Here is a 14,124-nt window from a genome sequence, read left to right on the forward strand (position 1 = left end):
TTTCACAGGTTGTCCACCAGATGGTTCTAAGTAGCCACAACCTGAGGAAGCTACAATACAGCCTGTGCTGTGCTGGGATGATGTCAAAAGTTTGCCTCTGTTTCTCTTTTTACATTTTGAATTAAGCTTAGGCTGGCAGCTTTGAGATGAATGCATGCAAAGGTGGTGAAAATCATCAGAATTGATACTGCCTTAGAGAACATTTAACAAGATCGGGCATTTCATTCAAATGGTAAAAAAAAGAGTTAATGATGTATCAGTAGTGAAGGACCATGCCATTAGGTATTCTTCTCTCGATATCTGTTTCCTGCAAACTGCAACTTGGCCGCATTTTGTTAGGGAGATATTTTTTGCTTCCACATCACTGGTTTGACCACAAGGTTGTACTCACAGCTCACACGTCTTCAGTCAGCTGAAATTCCCGTGTGTGTTGCTGCCAATAAATTAGCGCATGCGTAGTACTGCTGGTTGGAAGGAGGGGGAGGCCATCCATTTCATTTACGAGGCCTGTGCGAACTCCGCATAGAGCGAGCGTCCAAACGTCAAATTGGGATATTCTTCTTTTTACGGTAGACAAACTGGATGCTCGAAATAACAGACATCATCTTCATGGCCTGCCGCGTTAAGTTGTAAAGACATCTGGTCAACATAAAGCGATCTCTTACGGTGAGTTGTTGCACACTCAAGCAGTGTCTCTAGCGCCGTGTTGCAGCACACCATCTCAGCACAGGAAAGCTTGAGAATATTTTTGAAATATTAGGCGGTTTTGTATTTTTGAACTGAGTTTCTTACCGCCAGTATAGCTACATATATTAGATGTAATTCCAAGTTGTTTTGAATTGTTCAACGGCTCCACCCATTTAACCGGTGCTATTAGCTAGCTACATTATTAGCGACCTCCGAGTTCCTTCGATCAGTCACATTGACTGACTGGTGCCGCGGCCAGGAGGGTCAGCCAATTGATGGAACCAAAGGGTTATTTGACTGGTAGTTTGTCTGAGTTGTTTGTGTTGTGGCCGCTGACAGCTCAGCAAAAACGACAAGGAAAACAGGAAGTGGGTATGTTATTGTCTGCAAGGAAAAATGTGTCACTGCATGCCTGAATTGTATTATTAATCGCCTGGCCTCGTGCACAGCTCAATGTAGTTACACTGTTGTGAGTGAATATGGTTCTGTGTTCCATACTAATATCTGACCATTTGTGATTTGTTCATTGTTGTGATTTAGGTTTGAGGATGTCGTCATAATCAATCCTCCGTCAACACGTTTTCTAACATTGTTGTCCCTATCATTACAAATGCTGCAATGTAACCCCATGTTATCGCGTGCTGTGGCATGCCTGTCTGAAACCATGTAGCCTCAACTCATTGTTGCCACACTTAGCTACAACCTTGTCTTTGTTATTATGAGCCATAGCGGTAATCAGAAGCTAGAGCATTTGGTTATGTCCAGTTGTTTTGGTTGTCTCTTCTTCTGGTATTAGTTAGGCTGTAAGCTTACATGCCATTGGAAGTATAATATTGTCAATGTGACAGAGCACCATAATATTGTTGTACTTGGCATGATGTGCTGTCAGTTAGGTTTAAAGAAACCGGTGTCAAAAGACTATAATGAATGCAATGTGAAATATTTTGTTTTACTTTTCAGGGGTTGTGGATGGTAACATGTCACATGAACAATTTGGGCATCATAGAGGAGTAATGAACTAAATCACTTCTCTGCCTAACAAATGCCCCGTCTTCACTATATGGTTATTAAGTGCAAAGTGTAATGTAGCAGATACTGTAGCTTTGGGTTTTCCATTAGAGAAAAATCTGTAATCAAGATTGCGGGAGGAGTTGATCCTGCCTTTCATTATCCCCCGAGGTATCTGGAAACCAGACTGCAACATGTTTGGGCTCTATGTTGTCAGAGCTGGGCCTTCTGCTGCCTTGTTGGGTTGTCCACCTGGCACATGGAGGCTGAGTGAGTTGAGTGGTTGTGTCCCAATTATCCCAAAGTGTGCTCTTGTGCACTCAAGGTAAGTGAGCAAGTATGCACTTAGGGCATAAGGGTAGGCTATAGAATTGGTATGCAGTAATTGAAGACAGGGCTGTTCTCATCTCTATCTGTAAAGGCAAGCAGACCATCTACTGATACCCTGATGAAGGCAGTTGTCAAAAGGCACTGTTTAAGAAGTTTGCAAGCAAACTTCCATTTTGTTACCAAGAGTTGCTGAATAGATAGGTTAGCTGACAACGTCATGAAAATGATGCGAGTTCTTCCATGGGGCAGAACTCGGCGTGTTGTGATTCTGGATAGCCAGATTGTCATTCTTGCAAGCAAACTACCATTTGGGAATTATAAGTGGCTCATTTGAAGACTTATTGATACCATGTCTTGTTTTGAGGTGTTTTAAATAATTTTATGTCAGTGTTAATATGGTTGAAATTCGCTAGCTAGCTAACCAGCAACTGTAACAATCTATTTGAGAGTCAAGTGCTCATGATGTAATTTTATTTTATTAACCTTGGACACAATATACACGTTGTCCACAGTCTAAGCCAACCCTGTCTGTTTTGCACACTCCTTGGTTTTGTTCCAAAACAACCAACCTGTCTATCTTTCGCTTTGCTCCAGTATTCATGCACCATGGTTATCTAGTGAGATAGCGACAGACCCCATCTACTGAGGCAGACCCATGCAGGTACGGAATGCATGACCACACCAAACCATCAATACACCTTCCTCTGCTCTTTGTTAATAGCTCACACTGCAGTATTGATCGACTGATGGATTGACTGATGGTAGATTGCATTAGCCACTGAGCATGGCAGGCTGAAGAAGACGAGGTGTCAGCTGGAGCTCATTTCTGCTCCCCCTTGTCTCTATGAAGTATTTAGTATCTCAGAGCTCAGCTTACACACTCAGCAGGAAGGGAGGTAATGGCTCCTCTCGGTCTGCTGTACACTCTCTCATTAGACATCTTAAGCCTGGCCAACAGGCCAAGGACCCTGACTTTTAAACAGTTGCCACTTTCTATTTCTTTCTCCTCCCAAATGTTTTTTTTTTTCCTCTGGAATGCATGTTGGTTTTTGTTTGTAGATTTGTGTAGTCCTCAATTGAAAGTGGCATTAAGATGATCTGGTGGGCACTAGACTAGCGTACCTAGATGTTCCTGTTTTTATTCCCTTTTACCTCCATCATCCTCAGTCAGTTTAAGTTGGCTTGGCATAGTTGTTTTTAGAGGAGAAATGTAGTTTTGAGGTTAATGAGTTGGTTAGTTGTTTGTGTCTGAGCAGTGCCTGTGCGGGTTGTTAGGGGCCGGGAAGGAAAGAAATTGCCCCACACTCCCTGCTGTCTCGTTCAACAAGGCACATCTGGGGCATACATTTGAGCTACATTCTGTTTCTTGAATATCTAGCAGTAAGATGGTGAGAGAAATAGCCTATGCCTAGATGGTGTTTGTTGACATGCACTCTGACCCCTGGCTTCTGTATGTGGTGGATCATGCTAGGATCCATTTAACTTATCCAATCAGAACCATGTCATACTAACAACATGTTTTAGTAGCACCACCATAAGTGTAACACAATGCACTATAATTATTTTCACACAGTGCAGTCAGTGTGCAGCTTTCAAAGAGGCTGGCCTTGTAGCCGTTCAGCTTCATATTATTATATGTCATTAAAACAACCCTGGCACTGTGGTCTCTATGTAACATGGGAGTAGAGGTGGCAGAGAGCCATATTAGCCCTGCTCTCTCTTCTCTCCCTCTGGTGCTCCTATGTCTCCTTCTCTCTGTTCAGCAGCTGTGGAAGGAAGGAGCAGTGTTGTGTTGGGGCCCACATGGAGGGCAAGAGACCCCTCCGGCCCTGCCTACCGCCCAGCAGAAAGGGGGCATTGTGGTGGCGGTCTGAGGCACAAACACAGTGGGCGAGCATCTCCATCTGGGCAGCGGCTGGCTAGGCAGGCTGCTCATTGAGAGGTGCATGTATTTCCTGCTACTGGGCCTGCTGGACAGCCACAGGGACCCTCACACTTCTAAGGAGAGCACAGCTGCTGGCCTGACACACACACACTGAGACCCAGTGAGACATTCGCTCCCTGCTGAGAATCATTTTACACCAATCTGACCCAAAACCCAGATTAGAATAACTGCCTAAGGTGTTATTTGTCTAATTGAGTGTTTGCATTGGTGTGTAAAAGCACACATCTTCTTTACTTCTATAAAAGGTTCTACACAGATTTCGGTAGAATGTGGTTGTCGTTTTAACACACTCACAGGTTTACTGACTAAGAATCACATTTACACCACTACTTTCAGTAACTGTTGCCTTCCCAGGCCGACCGCAGTGTGTGTCACCGAGAAGGGTGACATTGTTAACTTGACAAGTCGACAGCAGCGCTGCCTGCCATGTCTGAGACCTGCTGCAACCCAAACCTTTTTTTATCTCAGTAATCACTCTCAAGTGATGATTTAAAGACCACACCGAGAGACATTCCACAGCTCAATATAGTAGACACAGATTTACAGGAGAGGTGATTGAAGCTCAGTCACTGAATGCCATCTATCCCTTGTTGCCTTACTCTTATGTTTTCAGCCTCTTTTAGAACACAATTGCACAACCCCCTGTTGTGCGAACGGTCAGGTGGCCATGGTTAATTATTCAAATGTTGGGCTTTGGAAGGCATCAGTCAGGGTTTTGTGTTTGTGGGAGCTGATTTGAATTAATGAGAAAAAGATAAATGTTGCGCCGATGGGAACAGAAGGTCACTTCCTCCTACAGACTGAGCCATGCAGAAGAGCTCACATCAAGACACTTTGTTACATATTTGGCTGGCTGTGGCTGGCTAACCTGACTGGCTGTGGCTGGCTAACCTGACTGGCTGTGGCTGGCTAACCTGACTGGCTGACTGTTAAATTGATGGTGGATGACGGACTGACCGTTGTTTGGTATCATAGATTCTGATCGTGACATTTAATCTGGGAGCGGGCATATCATAGAAATGTCATGTCAGTAGCTAGGCCTAGCCTGCACCTCAGCCATATTGAGTGTGCACAAGTATTTTGTCAAATTGCTGTGGACTGGGGGCTTTACCTGTTTGGCCTATTTCTGTTGGGGATGTGGTATTCATATGTGACCCTCATTGTCTTGTCCACACAGGGCTGAGGTTGTTCTGGCCCTGTGGTCACCTAGTTAGCAGGAAGTGTTGTGAAGTCACTGCAGGGAAGAGATGTATGCTGCTTGCCTGTCCTGTATTTTAGCCTGTGGTTTCCCCTGCTTTCCCCGCACTTCCCTAGGTAGGAGCAGCTCTATTGTAGATGCCTAACTTTGGATTTTGAGCCCTCAATGAAAGGGAGATAATTATGTTGGTTGTTATGTAACTGGTGGGGCCGTGGGGGGTAGACTCATAGCCTATCTACATTGTTCTTGACAGACTGACCTGTTTGTATGGAACACGGGATAAGTCCTAGATGATACATCTGTCTCAGTAGGGAAGCCATCTACTATCATCTGCTGTTTGATGGAATTTAGGCCAACTTGTACAAGCGAACTTCAAATAACAACCAGCATCAAAGACGGAGGAATTCTCAACAATTGATCAGTAGACACTTACAAGTGTCTAGATTTATGAACTCTTTTAACAGTTTTACCAGACACCCTCTTTGAGCTCTTTGATAATTTTGCAGGTTATATGCTAGGTTTACTTCCTGAAAGCAGATGATTTCAAGGATTTTATCAGCTTGCAAGTCACCTCTGAACTTGATGTAGCACGTTTGACTCAACAGCAGTTCAATCAGGCCAAAGGCAGCTTTCATCCAATGGCTAGCTGGCCAATCAAGATGTACCAAGACAAGAGCTCACACTTGAGAACGGTTTCTGGAAAAGGAGAGGAACTTGCATCAGCTATTGATTGATACTTAAGGAGGATGATTGCTCTGGTAGTCTGAGCATGCTTAGTGATGTGCTTGTCTGCAGTCTCTCTTTCAGACTACTCCGCTATGGTGGGGGGCTGGTCATGTTCTTTGTGAAAGCCTTCCACCGTACAGCCATGTTGTGTTATCACCCTTATTACTAAGACAAGCAGTACTAGTTTAATTCTCTCAATGCTCTCTTCAGTCCTTGACTGGGGTACTGAGAGTGTCAACTAGCAGTGTCATTAACACTGCATAAATAGCTATAATTAATTTTTGCAGTAATTGTTACTACTTCACACTCAACTCCTGGAACGTCTTCAATTTTGAGTATGCCAATTCAGTTTCCTGTGTCTAAGAATAGTAGCTTCAGGAAGTTAGTTAACTGTCAGACACTGCTCTTGTAGTGGTTTATGTCTGTTATTGGACAGGCCATCTAGCTGGGATGGAGAGCTGATGTCCAGTCTGAACAGTGCTGCTCTGCTCTTTACACACACACACAGCATTCTGCTGACAGGCTGCCTAGCTGTTGCATCTCTCCAGGCCTTTGCGTTACTATATCAGGGTTAGCTTTGGGGAAAATAAACCCCTGCTGTCGCTAGTTCCTCTCCAACCAACTCCTCTGAGCCTCTGGGGAATGTTATAATGTGCCAGACAGTCATTCTGCATGTTCTGACCGTGTTAGGTGTTGGTTGGTTTGTTTTGCAGCATTAACCTCATTGTGGTGAGGCAGGGACTCGGGTAGAGTTTGGGTGAGTATTAAAGCTCTCACACACTGGTAGGATTGTCAAACGTTTGCCTGCCGACAGTACTTAGTACCTCTGAACAGAGGGTCGGCGGTCAATCCCTTTTTTTGTGTTCACACAGCAAAGACCTTGGAATTCGTCAGCCACTCAGCCTTGTTAAAATACTCTAAACCAGAAGGTTGCAGTAGCGTTATTTGGCAATGCCTATCCGTGCTTAGGGTCTAGATTCCAAGCTATCTGCGCTAATGTTGCTTTTTTTTCTCCATAATCCCATACTGCCAGTGCCAGCCCATAGCCAAATGTTTAGCTAGTTAATGTTAGCATATTCGCTAGCTAGCACAACAGTGCAGTGTCCTTAGCTAGCTAACACGGGCAGCCGTTTTTAATAGAGTAGCTAATCCATTGTGATTTAATTATGTCAATACTAGCTACAGTGGTTAGCTAGCTTGGAGGAAGTAGATAGTGTTTTGTGCATTGCGTCTGTGCACTTAGCTAGCTAAAATCCTTTCGCCTACATTGCATTTTAAGTGTGACTGGCTCATCTGTAGATGTATGGTGAAAATGCAATTTTTATTTTTTATTTTTTTGGCTCCCCATGTGGAGTTTGAGCCAATCAAAGAGCACAGCTGTGCCACCAGAGACTCTGGGATGTTAGGCTCTGGGATGTTAGGCCGACTCTGGGAGGTCCGTGGGGCGACGCACAATTGGCCTAACGTCGTCCGGGTTAGGGAGGGTTTGGCCGGTAGGGATATCCTTGTCTCATCGCGCACCAGCTACTCCTGTGGCGTGCCGGGCGCAGTGCGCGCTAACCAAGGTAGCCAGATGCACAGGGTTTCCTCCGAGACATTGGTGCGGCTGGCTTCCGGGTTGGCGGTGCGCTGTGTTAAGAAGCAGTGCGGCTTGGTTGTTGTGTTTCGGAGGACGCATAGCTTTCGACCTTCGTCTCTCCCGAGCCCTTAAGGGAGTTGTAGCGATGAGACAAGATAGTAATTACCAACAATTGGATACCACGAAAAGGGGCAAAAAAAAATGTGGACAAAAAGAGCACGAAAGTCGAGTTGTTGGCCACTGACGAGCATTGCGATCCTAAAAGTAGAATCCGTAGGTTTGTTGCAGGTACCACTTTTGTTCTAGCAAGAGAAGGAAAGGCCTAGTGTCATAAGTACCACTCGGCAGTGAGATTTTGTTTAAATGCTTCAGGAGTAGCTCCTGCCTTCATGTATCTTAGTTGAATGGTTTCAGATGGAACAGTGCATTAGAGGTCCTCACAGTGGGATGTACCCAGATCCCTTTCACCTATGGATCAATATTGTGATTTAGGGTTATCCTAAATTAATCCTACATTTGTGTAGGCTAGGGTTACCAGCACCCTAACCTCTGCCATGCGATGCTACTCTTTATTCCCACTCCATGGCTCATGTTTCCCTGGACTTTGACCTCTGCTGGGCCTGACCTGGCTGGGGTGTTATCGTTTGTCCAAACAGTTAAATGTTTTGCCCCGAAAACTAGTTTCTATTCAGGTAGGCGCCCCTCCCGTTTTCTTATGTTTGAAAAGAGGGGAGAGAGTAGTAGAGATATGACTTTCGCCTCGTAGCACTCCTGTCTTTGAGACTATTCAAGGACCATGTCACCCTAGACCCACTTCAATTTGCTTACCGCCCCAATAGGTCCACAGATGATGCAATCGCCATTACACGCATACTGCCCTATCCTATCTGGACAAGAGGAATATCTATGTAAGAATGCTGTTCATTGACTACAGCTCAGCATTCAACACCATAGTATCCTCCAAACTCATCATTAAGCTTGAGACCCTGGTTCTCGACCCTGGACTTTCTGACGGGCAGCCCCCAGGTGGTGAAGGTAGGAAACAACACCTCCACTTTGCTTATCCTCAACACTGGGGCCCCACAAGGGTGCATTCTCATCCCCCTCCTGTACTAGGATAGGGAGCACCTCCCTATCCACATCAGCGGGACCCCAGTGGAGAAGGTGGAAAGCTTCCAAGTTCCTCGGTGTACATATCACAGACAAACAGAAATGGTCCACACACACACAGTGTGGTGAAGAAGGCACAGCGGCGACCTCTTCATCCTCAGGAGGCTGAAAAAAAATGTCACTGAACACCCTCACTAACTTTTATAGGTGCACAATTGAGAGCATCCTGTCGGGCTGTATCACCGCCTGGTACGGCAACTGCACCGCCCACAACCGCAAGGCTCTCCGGAGGGTGGCGCAGTCTGCACAACGCATCACAGAGGGCAAACTACCTACCCTCCAGGACACCTACAACACCCGATGTCACAGGAAGGCAAAAAAGATAATCAAGGACAATAACCACCCGAGCCACTGCCTGTTCACCCCGCTTCCATCCAGAAGGCGAGGTCAGTACAGACAGAGATGGAAGCTGTTATTCAATCTCAAGCCATCAGATTGTTAAACAGTCATCACTAGCACAGAGTGGCGGCTGCCTACTTAGACTTAATATCATTGTCCTCTTTAATAAATGGAACACTAGTCACGTTAATAACGCCAATTTAAGAATGTTTACATATCTCGTATATACTGTATCCTACACTATCTATTGCATCTTAGCCGATCTGTCACTGCTCGTCCATATATTTTTATATTCTTATCCCATTCCTTTACTAGATTGTGTGTATTAGGTTTTGTTGTGCAATGATTGATATTACCTGTTGGATACTGCTGCGCTGTCGGATCTAGAAGCATAAGCATTTCGCTACACTTGCAATAACATCTCCCATCCATGTGTATGTGAATAATTTGATCTAACCGCAGTGCAATTATTTGCCTTGAGCTGTCATGCATTACAAAGCTAACAACAGTCTAGCTATGGTTCCATCATAGACATGGAAATGCCAATGGCCTGTATTTAAGTGTCAAGCTCATGCACAAACACTGGTCATCTTCACCCCCAGTATGTGAGGCTATTGTACAGTCATAAACAACCTGTTGGCCTTGTCTCTATGCTCTCTGCTCTCTGCTCCACAGGGCTCCCCGCAACTGCTGCCTCTGCAAGCATTTGCAGTTTACTTTGCAGAAATCCTCTCTAAGCATCTCTCACTAGGCCTATGATCTCATAGATTATCACACGCACACACACCCCTTATCTCTGATGGCCTCTTTTTATGCAGGTCAGACAAAAAGAGGCATCTTGACAAAAAGAGGCCAACAGGGGAATCTCTCATGTAGCCTATCCCACTTCTCTCTTCACACTCCTCTTAATGGGATCAATTCTGCCTGCCACTCTAGTCACTTTATAATGCATTCAGTGGGCGTAGGATAAGATGGCTTTCAATTTAGCGCTGTTGGACATGTGTTAAGTTCTCTCCAACCCTACCTGTCTTCACACCATTGAGACATCTGCTTGCTTTCTTGCCCTCATTTTGTTAAATGTGTTAATGTTGGTTGCTTGAGATTCTAATGAAGACTTGTCCACACGTTGCTTGGCTTCTTGGCACCTATGTGAGAGGGGGAGACGGACAGCAGGCATCCCTGTGTGGTATAATAATGTCATTGAGAGAAGGATTCTTTCTATCAGTAATGATGAATGGTTAACTACTCCTAAAGCCTCTGAGATGAGCTCTAAACAGCTTCGCTCATACAAAGTCCTTAAGAAAAGAACTGAATACAAAAGTATATGATGCCAGCGTGTCTGTTCTGGCTACATCTTTCTGGCTGTGTGACAGTATGTTGAGTAGAGGTCGACCGATTTATGATTTCTCAACGCCGATGCCGTTTCTTGGAGGACCAAAAAAAGCCGATACCGATTAATCCGCCGATTTTTAAAATACAATAAAATTCACCAATTAATTTACATTTTTTTATTTATTCATTTGTAATAATGACAATTACACCAATACTGAATGAACACTTATGAACACTTATTTTAAATCAATAAAAATCAATTTAGCCTCAATAATGAAACATGTTCAATTTGGTTGAAATAATGCAAAAACAAAGTGTTGGAGAAGAAAGTAAAAGTGCAATATGTGCCATGTAAGAAAGTTAGCGTTTAAGTTCCTTGCTCAGAACATGAGAACATATGAAAGCTGGTGGTTCCTTTTAACATGAGTCTTCAATATTCCCACTTAAGAAGTTTTAGGTTGTAGTTATTATAGGACTATTTCTCTCTATACAATTTTGTATTTCATATACCTTTTGACTATTGGATGTTCTTATAGGCACTTTAGTATTGCCAGTGTAACAGTATAGCTTCCGTCCCTCTCCTCGCCCCTACCTGGGCTCGAACCAGGAACACATTGACAACAGCCACCCCCCATGCAGAGCAAGGGGAACAACCACTCCAAGTCTCAGAGCAAGTCACGTTTGAAACACTTTTAGCGGTCACCCCGTTAACTAGCTAGTCATTTCACATCGGTGACACCAGCCTAATCTCGGGAGTTGATAGGCTTGAAGTCATAAACAGCGCAATGCTTGAAGCATTGCGAAGAGCTGCTGGCAAAAGGCATGAAAGTGCTGTTTGAATGAATGCTTACGAGCCTGCTGGTGCCTACCATCGCTCAGTCAGACTGCTCTATCAAATCATAGACTTAATTATAACATAACACACAGAAATACGAGCCTTAGGTCATTTAATATGGTCGAATCTGGAAACTATCATCTCGAAAACAAGATGTTTAGTCTTTCAGTGAAATACGGAACCGTTCTGTATTTTATCTAACGGGTGGCATCCATAAATCTAAATATTCCTGTTGCGTTGCACAACCTTCAATGTTATGTCATAATTACCTAAAATTCTGGCGAATTAGGCGGCCCAAACTGTTGCATATACCTTGACTCTTCGTGCAATGAACGCAAGAGAAATGACACAATTTCACCTGGTTAATATTGCCTGCTAACCTGGATTTCTTTTAGCTAAATATGCAGGTTTAAAAAAATATACTTCTGTGTTTTGATTTTAAGGAAGGCATTGATGTTTATGGTTAGGTACACATTGGAGCAACGACAGTCCTTTTTCGCGAATACGCACCGCATCGATTTATATGCAACACAGGACACGCTAGATAAACTAGTAATATCATCAACCATGTGTAGTTATAACTAGTGATTATGATTGTTTTTTTTATAAGATAATTTTAATGCTAGCTAGCAACTTACCTTGGCTTCTACTGCATTCGCGTACAGGCAGTCTCCTTGTGGAGAGCAACGAGAGGCAGGTGGTTAGAGCGTTGGACTAGTTATCGGTAAGGTTGCAAGATTGGATCCCCCGAGCTGACAAGGTGAAAATCTGTCATTCTGCCCCTGAACAAGGCAGTTAACCCACCGTTCCTAGGACGTCATTGAAAGTAAGAATGTGTTCTTAACTGACTTGGCTAGTTAAAGGTATTATAAAAAAAGATAGTAGCTACTAAAAAAATTGGATACCACGAAATTGGAGAGGAAAAAGGGGTAAAAAAAAAATATATATATATATTTAAGGATGAAAAAAATTAGCGCCCAAAAATACCAATTTCCGATTGTTATGAAAACTTGAAATCGGCCCTAATTAATCGGCCATTCCGATTAATCGGTCAACCTCTAATGTTGTGTGATCTGACTTGATGTGTGCTGGGTGAATCTAGGCCATATGTAGAGACTAGAGGAGCTATAACACCCTTCAGCACACTGTCCTGACCTGGAGCTCGAGGACTTGCAGTCTTGCACTCACTAAACCCTAATGTCTGTACCATATGATCATTTTCATTTCCCTATCAAGAATTCATTGCCTTCATTACAATGAAGGATGTTTATTTATTCTGCTTTTCATTTGTTGAATATCTTTATTGACAATCTGTTTCTGTGAGACAAAGATAATATCAGAAGATATTCATGAATTGTAGCCTACCACAATTGCCTTTTTTGTCTCATCAGGAGCCTAGCCTATATCTTTAGAGGATATATGAGGAAGAGAATTCAATTCCACTCTCTGTTTGAGCTTGCATGTGAGTCTCTGTGGAGGATGCTAATGTAAGTCTGTGTTTATTATTCACAGGCTAGCTGTGTGTGTGTGATTATTCGCAGTGCTGGCTGGTGTACAGTAGGGTCCGATGGCCGCGGGGTGTGGCTCCATTATTCATGTTTAGTGTCCGAGTGAAACAACTCTCACGGGACCAGTACGGAAAAGTATGACATTGTATGCACTCACTACTGTAAGTCTCTCTGGATAAGAGCTTCTGCTAAATTACTAAAATGTAAAGGACTCACTGTCACTGCAGCCCTGAAGCCTTTACCACAGCAGCACGGGATAGCCCTTCACCCAACAACCTCTTCTCTATGGACATCTCCCTCACTTCCTTTGTTCTCTCCTCTGTATTTCCTGTCACTCTTCTTCCCTTACTCTCCCCTGCCACAGTCTGTCAGTTGGAGATGAGTGATTTGCGTTGTTGTACCAGGACCCTGCTGATGCTGAACCCTTTCATTGCTGTGTGTGATGAGGCTCTTTGTCATCTATTACTCTGACTTCTCCTGTAGATTGAGTGGGGAGCTGTGCAGTGAAATGAGGCACATTGACTGAGGCAGGCAGACTGCTTCTCTGCGTATTTAAGACACTGCAACAGTCTATTTTGCTGCTAGTGCTGGTAACCTGCTGTCAGGACCGAGCACAGTCATTTCTCTCTCACACTCTCACTCACTCTCACACTGTCTCAGCCTCCCAAATCCCCTTTCATGGCTCAAGCTCCTTCTGTCTTGATTTGTGTCTGTTCAAGGGACTCCTTCATCACTCCAATACACTCATCCCCTCTGCCTCCATGCTGCTTGACAACTAGAGGTTCTACCCCCTCCCTCTTTTCTAGCCGTCTGCTCACCTTCCCCAGAATTTCCTTTGTGGCATCTCTGACATCCTGTGGCGGAGAAAATCCCCTCATATGTATGTACACACACACACACACACACACACACACACACACACACACACAACTAATGTATGCAATTATGAAAGTGAATGCAGTCTCAATTTGCCTGGATATGCATAGGCTATAAATAGCACGAGATTACCAAATTACCTGCTGTGCTGAGATTGAGACCACAGCTAAGAGAGCTGCTGTGGCTCTGCTGCTAACAGCAGCTTCTGAAGGGAAGGGGATTCTTGCTGCCTTTCACCTTCTATTACTGTGCTGTCAAAATAGGCTACACATTCACTCAGATCAACACCCTCCATTTCTTCTGCATGACATACTGTACTTTATTCAAGTGCATACTGCTGCCTTCCTGTCTTTCATGTGAGAATTTCTTACATACTCTACACCATGTTTTTCTACAAATGGATAAGAGGATGGGGAATTTATTAGGGGGGGGGGAGATACAGTTGCACATCACAATATTTTGGATTATATTGATAGTTTGACTCCAGGTGTGTGTGTACAGTTGAAGTCGGAAGTTTACATACACCTTAGCCAAATACACTTAAAATGTCAGGAATTGTGAGAAACTGAGTTTATCTGAGTAAAAATTCCC

At 43.9% G+C, this 14,124-nt stretch overlaps 1 protein-coding gene across 3 annotated transcripts in view; it reads left to right on the forward strand.

Annotated features, from left to right (window-relative positions):
* Nucleotides 1-82: 82 nt before the first annotated feature.
* Nucleotides 83-14,124, forward strand: part of LOC139411585 (tyrosine-protein kinase CSK-like) — a 44,919-nt gene continuing 30,877 nt past the window's right edge. Inside the window, exons 1-2 of one of the 3 annotated variants that reach the window (XM_071158137.1) lie at nucleotides 83-666; nucleotides 8,791-9,029. The gene's annotated coding sequence lies outside the window, so the exon portion shown is untranslated. Of the gene's footprint in view, nucleotides 1,060-8,790; nucleotides 9,030-14,124 lie in introns of all 3 variants that reach the window. The other 2 variants (XM_071158136.1, XM_071158134.1) reach the window with 2 other exon arrangements.

This window comes from Oncorhynchus clarkii, chromosome 6 (assembly GCF_045791955.1).
Source record: "Oncorhynchus clarkii lewisi isolate Uvic-CL-2024 chromosome 6, UVic_Ocla_1.0, whole genome shotgun sequence".
NCBI classification, from domain to species: domain Eukaryota; kingdom Metazoa; phylum Chordata; class Actinopteri; order Salmoniformes; family Salmonidae; genus Oncorhynchus; species Oncorhynchus clarkii.